This window comes from Lissotriton vulgaris, unplaced genomic scaffold (genome assembly GCF_964263255.1).
Source record: "Lissotriton vulgaris unplaced genomic scaffold, aLisVul1.2 SCAFFOLD_1245, whole genome shotgun sequence".
Taxonomy (NCBI): Eukaryota; Metazoa; Chordata; class Amphibia; order Caudata; family Salamandridae; genus Lissotriton; species Lissotriton vulgaris.
In genome coordinates, this window is record NW_028254202.1 from 247,090 (window position 1) to 259,436 (window position 12,347).

General features: G+C 40.0%; 1 protein-coding gene across 1 annotated transcript in view; it reads left to right on the forward strand.

Annotated features, from left to right (window-relative positions):
* Positions 1-1,706: 1,706 nt before the first annotated feature.
* The window catches only part of LOC147659644 (phosphatidylinositol 4-phosphate 3-kinase C2 domain-containing subunit alpha-like), a gene marked incomplete at its 3' end in the record, with an annotated part of 452,383 nt that continues 441,742 nt past the window's right edge, over positions 1,707-12,347 (forward strand). Inside the window, exon 1 of the mRNA XM_086951581.1 lies at positions 1,707-1,891. The remainder of the gene's footprint in view (positions 1,892-12,347) is intronic.

Here is a 12,347-nt window from a genome sequence, read left to right on the forward strand (position 1 = left end):
TTCGTTAAGGAGGCCTTTTAAGGCGGTTTCTTCTGCTACCTTGGCAAGATGGGTGAGAGAAGTGTTGTTGAAATCAGGAATTGATACTAGTGTTTTATGGAGCACATTCTGTGAGGGGGGCTATGGCTAGCAAGGCTTATATGAGAGGATTTAGTTTGAGTGGAATTATGAAAGGTGCGGACTGGAGTTGTGAATCAACATTTAAGAGATTTTATTTTAAACCAGTGGAAAATGTTTTGACAAGTGTTGTTGATGAACTTTGAACATGCATAATATTGGCCTCCGGGCCTTGATGTAAAATGCTGATTTTCAGCATTTGTAAATGAGTAGAAAATCATGATTTTAATAAAGGCGCAGAGGCTAATATTATCCCTCCGCTATTTTCCTGCCCAGTATTTAATGTTTTTATTTGTTTATCTTATTCAGGATAAAGAAGATTTGTTTGTTTGGAGTTGAAGTTTTGGAAAGTTGGTGTCCTGGAAAGAAAGAAGATTTTCATTTGTTCGAGAAGAGACTTTGGTTTTGATTATCTGTGGTTTGCAGCGTCCAAAAGAGGAAGATGGCTGCAGGTTCTAAGTGGATATGCATGTTCAGAGTTCTAGAAGTTTTTATGTGTTCTGATTCTATTTATGTGTTGCTGCTGTCTGAGTGGTAATAAAAGGTAATGCATAATATTAGCCTATGCGCCTTTATTAAAATCATGATTTTCTACTCATTTACAAATGTTGAAAATCTAAGCAGAACCCTACAGCGCAGAACAAGTTCCTCGAGCTAAAAATCAGCACAACTTGCCAATTGCACCCACTCTGTGGAATCTTCATTCATCCCTAAATACCTAACAGGTCTGAGACCCTGAGGGACCCTGAATCTCACCAAAAACAACACACTTGGGAGACTTACATTTTCAGAAATGCGTCATCTCTCATTTTCACCTTGCTACCGAATTAATTCATTGTCTGTTTCCCAAAGTTGACCGGCCGAACATATCTTGATGCATTTCAGAATGTTTTTTATTCTTTAATACCGACCCCACTGTTCCCTGCAATTATTACACTTCTTTAATCTGACATTTTAATGTTGACTCGTGGTTGTAGCGTGTAGCTCGAGAGCGCTGTCACGCGCTGGCAGAAGCGCATGACAAGAATGCAAGTTGATTACAACAAGCGCTTGCAAGATTCACGCGAGCGAAGCCATCAACGAATCAGATAGACGTTAAGTATATTTTATTCGTGGTTAGAAAAGTGTGGTAAACTTCGATTGGTTGGGCAGTCTCTTCCTGTGATTGGTTGTGAGACTTCTTGCACGTTGTTTATTGCCTTTGAGGTGTTGGACAGTTCCCTGGCTTGGAATTGGCAGGGGGTGTGAGCACATGCTTGTGATAAAATGTTCTTTTGGGTTCTGGTGAATACCGATATCCCCGACAAGGTTTTTAGCTACTGCAGGTCTCACGTCTTTCTTTAGAGGGGTCCACAGAGATTAACACCGGTGTGGGCAGTCTGAGAGAAAAGGCCCCCAAGCTACTTAGCCTTCTAGAGCTCCGACCCGGATAGATCTGGGGCAGTTGGTAGAACTCGCCTCCTTCCGAGGCCAGCTCAAACTCTGATTGGTCACCTACAAGTTAGACCCGCCTTTCCGACAGTCCGACCTGTTTATGCAGCGCAATTCTCATCCGAGAGCCACCCGGACTCTACCGCATCACTTCCTATGGTCCCGCCCTACCGCTGCTCCTGATCACTGCTGCTTCAAGCCCGGCATAGGCCCCCCTCCCCAAACTTGTAGTTGCCACTGAGTGCTTCCCCAGTACGTAGATCCCAGGCCCGTCTTCTGTGTTCCTCGCCTCAGCAGTCTCTCTTATGTAAGGCCTACTTTGCCTGTATCCGCTGCTTGTGCGGTGAGTGCAAATATCTGTCAGGTATCCTCTATCCATATATAGTTCAGTTACTTGCTGCAGCACTGTGGTTTGAAACTGTTATTTTGTGTGCTTTTGCAAAGTTGTGTGTCTGTTTAATCATTTGGAAACGGGACAAACAAATAACAAATCTTATTTGCGGTGGGGCTCCTGTATAGGCTCTTTTATTGACTGAATATCTCTTAGATGACTCTGGGCATCTGATTTCCAGTGTTTGCTTGTATTTATCTAACCGGCAGAATTGAAGGCGAAGTCCTGTTCACTTCAGTGGAATTACATGAATTCTAACATGTTGAAAAAGATAAGGAAAGTTGGAAGGAAAAATTGAGGGAACTTAATTTACCATTAACTTGTTTGGAAGTAGCTGAACATATACGCGGGAGAAAGCAAAAGTAAATTAAAATTCAGTATGGAAATTTTGGAGTCTTCCACCTAAATCGGCAGTGCTGTCATTCATGGTAACTAACCTGAAAACGAGCACTTGTTAAAGGAGGCCTCAGTACTGTAGAATACATGGCATGGTGATATTAGTTTAGACCTTTTTTTTTTTAACCTCGCTAACACTGGAACCAACACGTAACACAACCGAGTCCCCCCCCCCCTTTCAATCTAGGTGTGCATATTTTACAGCTTTTAAGAGGAAGAATAATGTTTTCTTCAAGAATGAATTAGTATGATCGCGTCGCCAATGCTTCTTTTGGTACCAAATATGTCTACAATCTTTCATCAGATGTCAGCCATTGGCTGCTAAAAGAAATTAAAGGAGCAGCCAGGCAAGAGTATGGCCAGGTACCCAGTGCTTTAAAAAGAAACCTAGAAGTTCAGGTATCCTGTATCGGAGTACCTGCTTGTTTCTGAGACGTACCAGTACTCTCCAATTAAGTGTTAATTCACTCTTGAGAATTGCAGGTACCCCCTCACAAAATAGAAAAGTGCCTGTACAGAGTACCGGCCCATTTAAAGCACTGCAGCCCCCCCCCCCCCACATTGACTTTGGTAGTGTAAGGAGAATGGCTTCCGTGCAAGAAGTTTATAGGCTGGAGGCATGCAGGTCTATATGGTCTTCGTTTGGGTCCTGTTAGCTTTCTGGCTAGTGTTCCAAGCGCCGCGAAGTTTGCCCTTCGGCTCTTGGAGCCTTATAAAGATGGGAGCTGATGAACTTGCTAGTGGGCTGGGGGGAGGGGGGGGGGGGGGGAGGTAGAGAAACCTGTCTGGATAAATGGCAGGGTCCTGTTGCGACAAGGAATTTACACAGGGATCAGTGACAACTCCGAGACTTACAAAAGAGGCACTTTGTGAACATATATTGTTTGTACTTTTTGGGAAGCTCTTGAAGGTCTGTCACATTGTGTTGTTGGGTGGCCTGATCGTGAAGCAGCATGTCAACATGCGCCTCATGTGCAGTGTAATTATTTGGATTGTTGCAGATACATATTGTATCGATATTGAGAGTCGAGTTTGTGAAGCCATTACCCCTTCTTTATCTGTGAGGTGAACACTAGAGGTTACTCAATTGTGAGATTTGCCACTGATGTTTCTCACGGGAGCAGAAGCCCTGGTAGCTTGTACATGTACACGTCTTTCAACATACTTGTTTGCGTACGTTTATCTATCACAGCGAGGCTGGGAATATTCCTGCGGTGAGCACACAGCGGGTTCCATTTTTGTGTGCGAGACTTATCTCCATGCTTTTTATCATTGAATTTTTCTTTATTAATAAAGCTTGCCCTGCTTGAGCTCAGGTTACGGTTGGGTGTGAAGAATGGAAATTAATCCTGTAAATATTTGGGGTAAAGAACCTTCTGTACTTTGAGTGTGGTACAGGAAGTTTGAATTATATTCTCTATGCCACTGGAAGCGATAGGCCATCTTTCAGAGCCAATGAGGTGTCTTAAGTCTTAAGATGTGGGCAGAAATATGTTTGCTTCATTTTGAAGATGTAATTTTGTGATGACTTCTAATGAGGCTCTGACAGGCAATGTTGCAGCAATCATTCTGAATAATATCTAGGCCCTAGTTGGTTCAGTGTGGTGTGGTACCTTAGCAGTAGCTTGAGTTTCGTTTTGAAGTCTAGGACATGGATTGTTCAGCCATGCTTGTACTGTGGTCGAATAGTTGGGTGGAGACATTCATTTTCTTCAGGTTTATTTTGAGGTGATGAATGGTCACACAGGGCTGAATTTACTTGAAAATCTTAGGGCGGGCAGTGATGTCATCCTGGGAGGCTGTATTACATTGCAGTTGCTTGTCATCAGTGCCCAAGTGTTAAGAGACGTTTCAGTACTTGAGAACAGATTCTATGTGTAAATAGATGAGGGTGGCATGGATAATAAAGCATTGGGGTACATCCTGTTGAATATGTGATGGGTTGGTGTGTGAGTTTGACATTTTGGTAGTTATCCAGTCAATTAATTGAGGACCTTTATTCTGAAGCCACTTCTTTTATCATGGATTTGTAAAAGAGTGAAATGGTTGTCTGTGAAATGTAGCCGGAAGATCTAGGAAAGCAAGAAGAGAAGGGGTTTCCTTTCTTGAGTTTATGGGGAACATCAACAAAACACTTTAAAGCATTGCGTTCCTGGTGGTGCACGCCTGCCTAAAGCCTGATTGACATTCATTAGGAAGGTTATTTTCAGTGAATTGTTTGAGTTTTTTTTCTCATCATAATTTTCCAGGGCTTTCTCCAGGAAGGTAGATTGACCACCAATCTGTAGTTGTTCATGGTTTGTTTCATTCTGAGAGCTGACCGAGGATCAACTGCATTATTTGATGCTTTCAACTAATGTGCAGCTTTGAACATTTGTTTAATGCTCAGTGTGATAAAAGAAATGTAAATGGGACGTTCAGTTTTAGAAATGCTAGCTTGTATTTTGAATATATTAGTCTCAATGAAAGGTAATGTTCTCTCAATGCTAGTTTGAGGTGACAGCATCACTTATTTAATTATTTTCATTCAGTTACTTCGCTTAACGTTTTATAAAATTCCCACTTTTTTTGTTTAAAAATAATAATAATTTGGGGGACATAATCTATTTGAATCCCCTAACTCTAAGTTGAAACTGTTACTGGCAATCTTCTCCACATATTTTCTTTTTCTGAGTTTAATTAGGGGAAACTGTGAGTTTGTGATTTTTTTTTTGCAGTTTCGAAATTCAAGAAGTGTCTGAACTAATAGTTGTTGGGAGATGTGGGAGGTTCTTGGGGATAGTAATCTTGTTGGCTCTTGCTGGTAGGACCTTTCTTTTGTGCCAGAGCCTTTCTAAGTTATACATGTGGAAAGGTTTAATTTTAGTGTGGTTGCAACCAGATATTGTAGACCTGTGATCAGGAAGTGATCTGTAAAGGCTCTGGTCTCCACATTTGGGTCTTTGGTGTTAATAAATGCAAGTTCAGTGAGTAGTCTGCCTCATAGGCATGTACCTTAATCAGTTGCTTGAAGCCCAGGGATTCTAGTTTTTGGACCAGTTCTGACATCTTCTGGAGGCTTAGAGAATGTACCCAGAGTTTGAAGTCCCCCAAGTTCTTGGGTATATGTGTCCAGATCCAGAATTTACACAATCGAGGGTGTGGAATTTAATATAATTATCTACTTGCCCATGGGACAGGTTGCTTCATAAAACTGCTTGTTCTGTAGTTTTAGTAGTAGTAGATATCTTTATTCAGTTTGACAAACCATAAAAGATACAATCATCATATGTTGTAGTGTGTAAGATTTCTCTCACTTAACTATTTATTTGATTGAGAAACATACAGATACATAAAATTAGTATTGTTAGATTATAATAATAATAAAACTTTTAAAACACTTTATAAGATGAATAGGTAGTAACTTTGTCTGATCTGCATGTACAACATGCACCTAATAAAAAAGTTAAGATTTTACGCTTTTCCTTTAAAATAACTTAAAAAAAAATGTATACAAGTTATGACAAACAAATTCATTCGCGGGAGAAAAACACATGATTAAATCTTGAGCTAAAATAGCATTCTGTCTTGAGAGAATTGGCAGTATATATTGACGTCGGGCCTCTACCAATCACTGGTTAGGACAAATTAATAAAATATGATGCAAATCTTGTTGTCCACCTTTGCACAGATCACATATGCCTTTAGAGTTATTTGGCTTGGTAGTTTGGTTTGCCCTGTTCCCATCATGCACTGGGACAGGAACAGACTAATTTGCATATAGCCAGGTTCTGAGCTGGGATGGTGCAGTGAGCTAAAAAACGGTGTTGGATCTAGCCCTGATTTCTTGACTGGGTGAGAGTATTCTGCTTAATTCAGAAACTCTGTCCATCACCACCCCTTGTTGTTAAATATTTAGAGTTATTTGTGCCATTCTATCTAGCTGTGAATGTTGTTATTGGGAGAGTACCCAGGCGTAATAGGATACAACGTCTTACCCCCTGCTCTAACTGAAACCGTAAGTAAGGAGCAGGGGTTTTAATTGCTATGTTTTCTGCAAAATTTTTATAGTGCTTTAGTTAGATGCAGTATCCTTTATCCCTTTCATAGCGAATTCTCGGGGCCATATCTTTTAGAAAGCGCTTCCGATGCGCTGGAGACCAAACCTTTAAAAGTGCTACAGTGCATTGTGATACCTCAAGGACTTTTGGCAGATTCCTATTAAAAGTATACCAACGCGCTTCCTCTCTAAAAGTCTCCAGTTTTAGCGTATGTCTTAAAGTATCTGGTGCTGCGTGTAAAAGTTTATACGCCCACCTTATAATGTTGGCGATTACTCGGGCGAATATTCCCGTAAGGGATAACTCAAGACTAAGAGCTTGAACTGGGACGGAATGGGATAGTTTTACAATTTTCGAAGGATAATTCCTTCCTTTATTTTTATTTGTTGCCATGTTTTAATTTGTGTATATTCCATGGCATAAGATAAATGGGATTTTCATCCCAAAAACCTCCAATAAAAATGTAAAATGTCTATTTCCTGTACAGTGGTAAAATCTCTTTAAAGCCCTGCCATAGGATTCTGCCTTCCACCGTAGATGTTCGAGATGGGCTGTCTCTTGTAGATTATGCTTAAAGATGCGGCCCAAATAGACTTTCACTGTCTCGATAGGGTTACCTCACAATGACCATGTAAAAGATAGAGGTTTCCTTCTTCCGCTGAAAGGAAGAGCTTTAGTTTTGGATATATTTGGAACCAAAAAATGTTCGAAGCAGGACAATTTGGTTACGGTTGAGTATGACTATATCGTCAGCATACATTAAACAGTGTATGTTGACCTGTGCTAATTTTGGAGGTAGACCTTAATTTGGGAAAAGCGCCACGGAAAATCATTAATATAGATAGAAAAAAGTAAGGGAGCTATTAAGGATCCCTGTTTCAGACCGTTCTTCGTGGGAATTGGTTTCGTTAAATCCTTTCCTCCCCCATTTCGACTCTACATCATGTTGCCGTATGGAGGGAGATTATTATTATAAGAAGATCTATAGGAATCCCCATTCCCTCCAATTTTCTCCCTAAATTTGGTCTATCTACGCTTTCAAAAACAGTTGAAAAGTCAATAAAAGCACAATATTGAATTTGAGCATTTAACGTAACATTTACCAAGAACTGTCTGAAGAACAGCGATGTTATCCAACGTTGAATGTTCTGGGTGAAATCCGGCCTGTGTTGTGGGGATCACATTATTCGAAAAAGCACAGTCTTTTAGATGCTCCAGAATGCAGGCTGCAAAAATCTTCTCAGAGGCGTCAAGGAGAGCAATTTGTCTTTAATTAGCTGGGTTCGTTCTTAAACCTTTTTTAAAGAGATGGACCACTACACTCCCCCGCCAAGATTTTTGTATTTCCCCACTCTCCAGACAATATTGGAAGAGTGGGGCTAGAAATTTACTCCAATCGTCGGCATTTTTTCGTAAAACTTTAATAGCGATTTTGTCCTGTCCCATCGCTGCAGATGACCTAGCAGAGGTTATAAAAGCTGAGATTTGTGAAGCTGAGATTTTCATCAGGTACAGCTCACATTGACTCTTCTGGCTGGGACACTGTTTAGAAAAAAACAGATTTTTGGGGTTTGATTTATAGAGCCTAAGAATATGCTTTTTCCAGTCAGTGATGGTACTGGTGTAGCTTGAACTCAGTTTTAAATTCCCATTTGTGCAGATATTATTGTCCAGATTGTTTTATTATTTCTGTGTTTTACTGAAGTTTGGATGTCAACCCAGATTCTATCTCTTTGAGCTTGCTTGTCTCTCTTTTTTCCGTTGATGGAGGTTTTCAATTTCTTTATTTTTCCTTGTCTTCCAGCATTAAAAGATCGAAATTGAGTCCTGATAAATTTATTTAATTGTCGTGAATATTTATTAGCTTGTATTCCTTTTTGAAAAATGTTGACATTTTCTCACCTTATTATAGTTACCTGAAGAGAGGCTACTACAGACTGTATAGTGTCTTCAAATCTGGTTATGGGATTCCCTTCTCTATTTGCTGAAGCTAGCAGTGACTGGGAGATTAAATAGTTTATTTTGTTAATTGCTTTAGATTTCCAGTGGATCCTTCCTGTTTTTTAATTTATAACTGCCCTTCCTTCTAGGGTGCATAAGGACCACGGAGTGGTAGATTGTGTGGAAACAACTATTACTGTAGTTAGATATGCGTGGTCACTCATGTGTATTGAATGGATAGTGATTGGACCTTCGCTAACAAGTCTAAATTACAGATAAAATAAACTAAAATTGAGGACTTAAAGGTACCCAATCTTGTGTATGCCGCTGTAGTATCTCCATTAATTCTCCCGTTTAAGATAACACCATTAATTGCATCAATGTGTGAAAGAAGCATTTCCCCCCCGTTTATCTGCTTTTATCTTATAGGGGAAAACAGGAGTTGGAATTGAGCATGCAATTTCTTGAGGAGATTTCCCCCTATTATTGAATAGAACATTGTAGATTTTCCATCGAAATCCCCCGCTATTATCATCGGGGGATGCCCCCTTGCTTCTAGGATTAATTCAATTTCCTTGAATGCTTTTATCAAGAGAAGGGCATTTGAGGTTCCAGGTGGAAAGTAAGCATGAAAAAGTAAAACACTTGAAAAAGACTCTGTTCTTTCTTTCCGGCACTTGATACTGATGCATTGCACACTTGGGAGAGAGAGCTCAATTACCTCCGGGTCCCAATCGATTTCCTATCTTAGAAGAATTGCTAGGCCTGCTTTTGAATGGCCTCTTTTAGAGGCCTCTGCTGCGATGACAAACGCAAAATAATCTTTTTGAGAACAAGTCGCAAAGGACCACATTTCTTTCAATAATACAATAGACAGTGAATTTTCCTATAGAAGAGACATCTTTTCGGCAGTCTTTCCTACGACATTCCAGTACACTATTTTTTGATGATCGCTAAAAAAGCAGTTTCAGGTCCTTGCCCGACTTATTCCTGTTTAGTGATCCTGCAATCCATGCCCAAGAATTTTCATCCAATTGCAGCTCTGTGTTGTCTGATACAAATTATATGTCTAAAACATGTCAAATAAGGTAAATAAATTTACATATGCTATCATATATAAAATGATTATCAGTCCAAGATACATCCAAAGATAATACTTCAATGCCAATTCGGTTATAGATAAAGTGCAAATTTAAACCATAACATTAGCAGGGTGAAAATGCAACAACCACAATATTCACTTTCTGGCATAATAGGTAGGATGCATATTCGGTTGATGAAAATGGCGAAGTGCAACAAACACATCATTCACTTTCTACTAAAAAAGAGAGAGAACAAAAGCTACATATATATATATTGTGTCTGCCTCTTCTTTCGCCGCTTGCATGTGGAGGTCTGAAGATTACGTGATATATATATATATATATATATATATATATATATATATATATATATATATATATATATATATATATATATATACCAAATGTAACTGCTCACATAATTTGGAAACACCACACTCCACGTCAAGATTTCACCTTCTTTATTCGGCACACAACAGACAAAATAGAAATGCTTCCTCAGCGAGTCAACGCCACTTGGTGCCATACGAGTTTCGGGGAAATACCTTGTTCACTGGCATGGCGTATGTGATGAAAGGAACAGCGGGCTGTCCTTCACTCATGTCTTTAAAATTGGTCAATCCCGCCCCAATGGGCGTGTGGCAGCCAATCACTAGGGTTGTTGTAAGTATTTAAAGTTCCAAATGCTAGTGAACAAGGTATTTCGCCGAAACGCGTATGGCACCAAGTGGCGTTGACTTGCTGAGGAAGTATTTCCAGTTTGTCTGTTGTGAGCCGAATAAAGGTGAAATCTTGACGTCGAGTGTGGTGTTTCCAAATTGTGTGAGCAGTTAAATTTGGAATATTTAGTGGCTTGCTCTGGCCACGGAAACTACCCCACCACAGCATTGTGGGTCCGTGTGCTTCGACCCTAGAGGCACTGTAAGGAGCGACTTACCTGTTCAGTGCCACATAAAGAAAACAGCAAACTGGGCGTGTGGCGGACAAAGCGGCCGGATGGAATATTATGAGGTGATGAATAAGGCACAGCAGCACCATTTGGTACTTTAAATACTTACCGGGACTACAACAACCGTAGTGCTCGGCTGCCACACGCTCATTGGGGCGGGATTGACCAATTTATAAGACATGAGTGAAGCACAGCCCGCTGTTCCTTTCATCACATACGCCATGCCAGTGAACAAGGTATTTCACCGAAACGCGTATGGCACCAAGTGGCGTTGTCTTTCTGAGGAAGCATTTCCATTGCTAGCACAATATTTTCTAATTTGCATCTAAAGTGCAGAAATTCAGTACGGGGAAAGCAACAACCTTTTACACAATAGAAACTCCATAAAAATGGAAAATTCATAATATGCGAAGAAGCAGCTTATGCTTATATCGACCTAAGTACATAATAAAGTGCTAGTGCTTATGTAAACTTTGATTATTTTCTCAATGTAAGCATGTTTACTACAGTACTCAAAAAATAAAGTGAAAGTGCTTTAGTGAACTGTAATCAACTCTCTTATAGTAAATATACCACTCTGTACAAATATACTTATTTGATTCTCTTCCGTACTAAAAAATGCTCTTCCATCATGAAGTGCAAAATACATAACGATCTCTAAAGTGCAAGAATATATATAATATGCTGGTCCATATAATGTATATATCAACTCAATTCACTACCTCTATTTAAGTGCAAAAAATATACATATCTGGTTAAAAACACAAACAGTTCATGGTTATTAGTGCAGATTTTCATTTCAGATTTCATTATTATCCTCTTCTAATTGTTTCAAGGCAGACTTGTATATAAATCCTCATCGACATTGAGCCCTAATTGTTCTTTACAATTTAAATCCAGAATAAAATATGTTTCCCTGTCCCCCCCTCTCTTTTTCTTGGGGACTTCTGCTATACAAGTATATTGCAGACTCTCAGGGTTACTCAGGTGATGGGACTCAAAATGTCTTGCGACGGGATATGTTCTGTCCTGATTGACAATTGCTCGCCTGTGTTGCAGAATTCTTTGATGAACAGGTAGAATCGTGCTACCTATGTACATTTTTGGGCATGAACATTGTAGCAAATAAACAACAAAACTGCTTTTGCATGTTATGGGGCTCCTAATGGTGATGGTTTTATTAAAAAATGTTTTGAGGCTAGTTCGATTCATACCATGGTTACATGCCTTGCAATTAGTGCATTTCTTAAAACCAGGTTTCGGTTTTAACCAATTAGATGAACTTTTCTTTCTCTCCACGAATTCACTACTAACAATCAAATCTTTTAATGATTTAGATTTTCTATAGGTGATTTCGGGATTCTTTGAGATACCAGTGTTTTTTTAAAATGGATCTTATTTCTTTATCTTTTACATTGTGCGGAGTTATAAATCTAGAGTTGATCTTATTCGCCTGGATTTTATTTAGTTCCTGTTGTTTTTTAGTTCTCTATGGTCAAACAAAATCTTTTGTCGCTTTACAAGCAGCTCCTTTTAGAATGCCTGGTTTGTACCCTCTTTCAATGAACCTGCAGGTCATCTCTTTTCAATTTTGTCAAATTCTTCCTCACTGCTGCATGTTCTCCTTGCTCTGTAGTACTCCCCAAAGGGGATACTTCTAATTAATGCAGCAGGATGAGCGCTGTCCGCATGGAGAACGGAATTACCCGCAGTGCTTTTTAGGGCTCGCCTGTCGATGCGCATGCGCATCGAGCAAGCGAGACTATGGGGGCTTATCAACTCTTTATCCACACTGCAAGGAATCGTGGCGATTCCTTGCAGTGCCCGTGACTTTTAAGCTCAATGCGCATGCGCATTGAGCTTAAAAGCGCGTGCACGTCCGTCTTTGTTTACCCGCTCCGCCCCCTCCCCTTCCCGCCGTCTCGCATTTCCCCTGCCGCATCAAAGGCTTTCACGGCCGGCCGGCCATGCTTTCAGTTTCACGACCGGCCGGCTGTGTC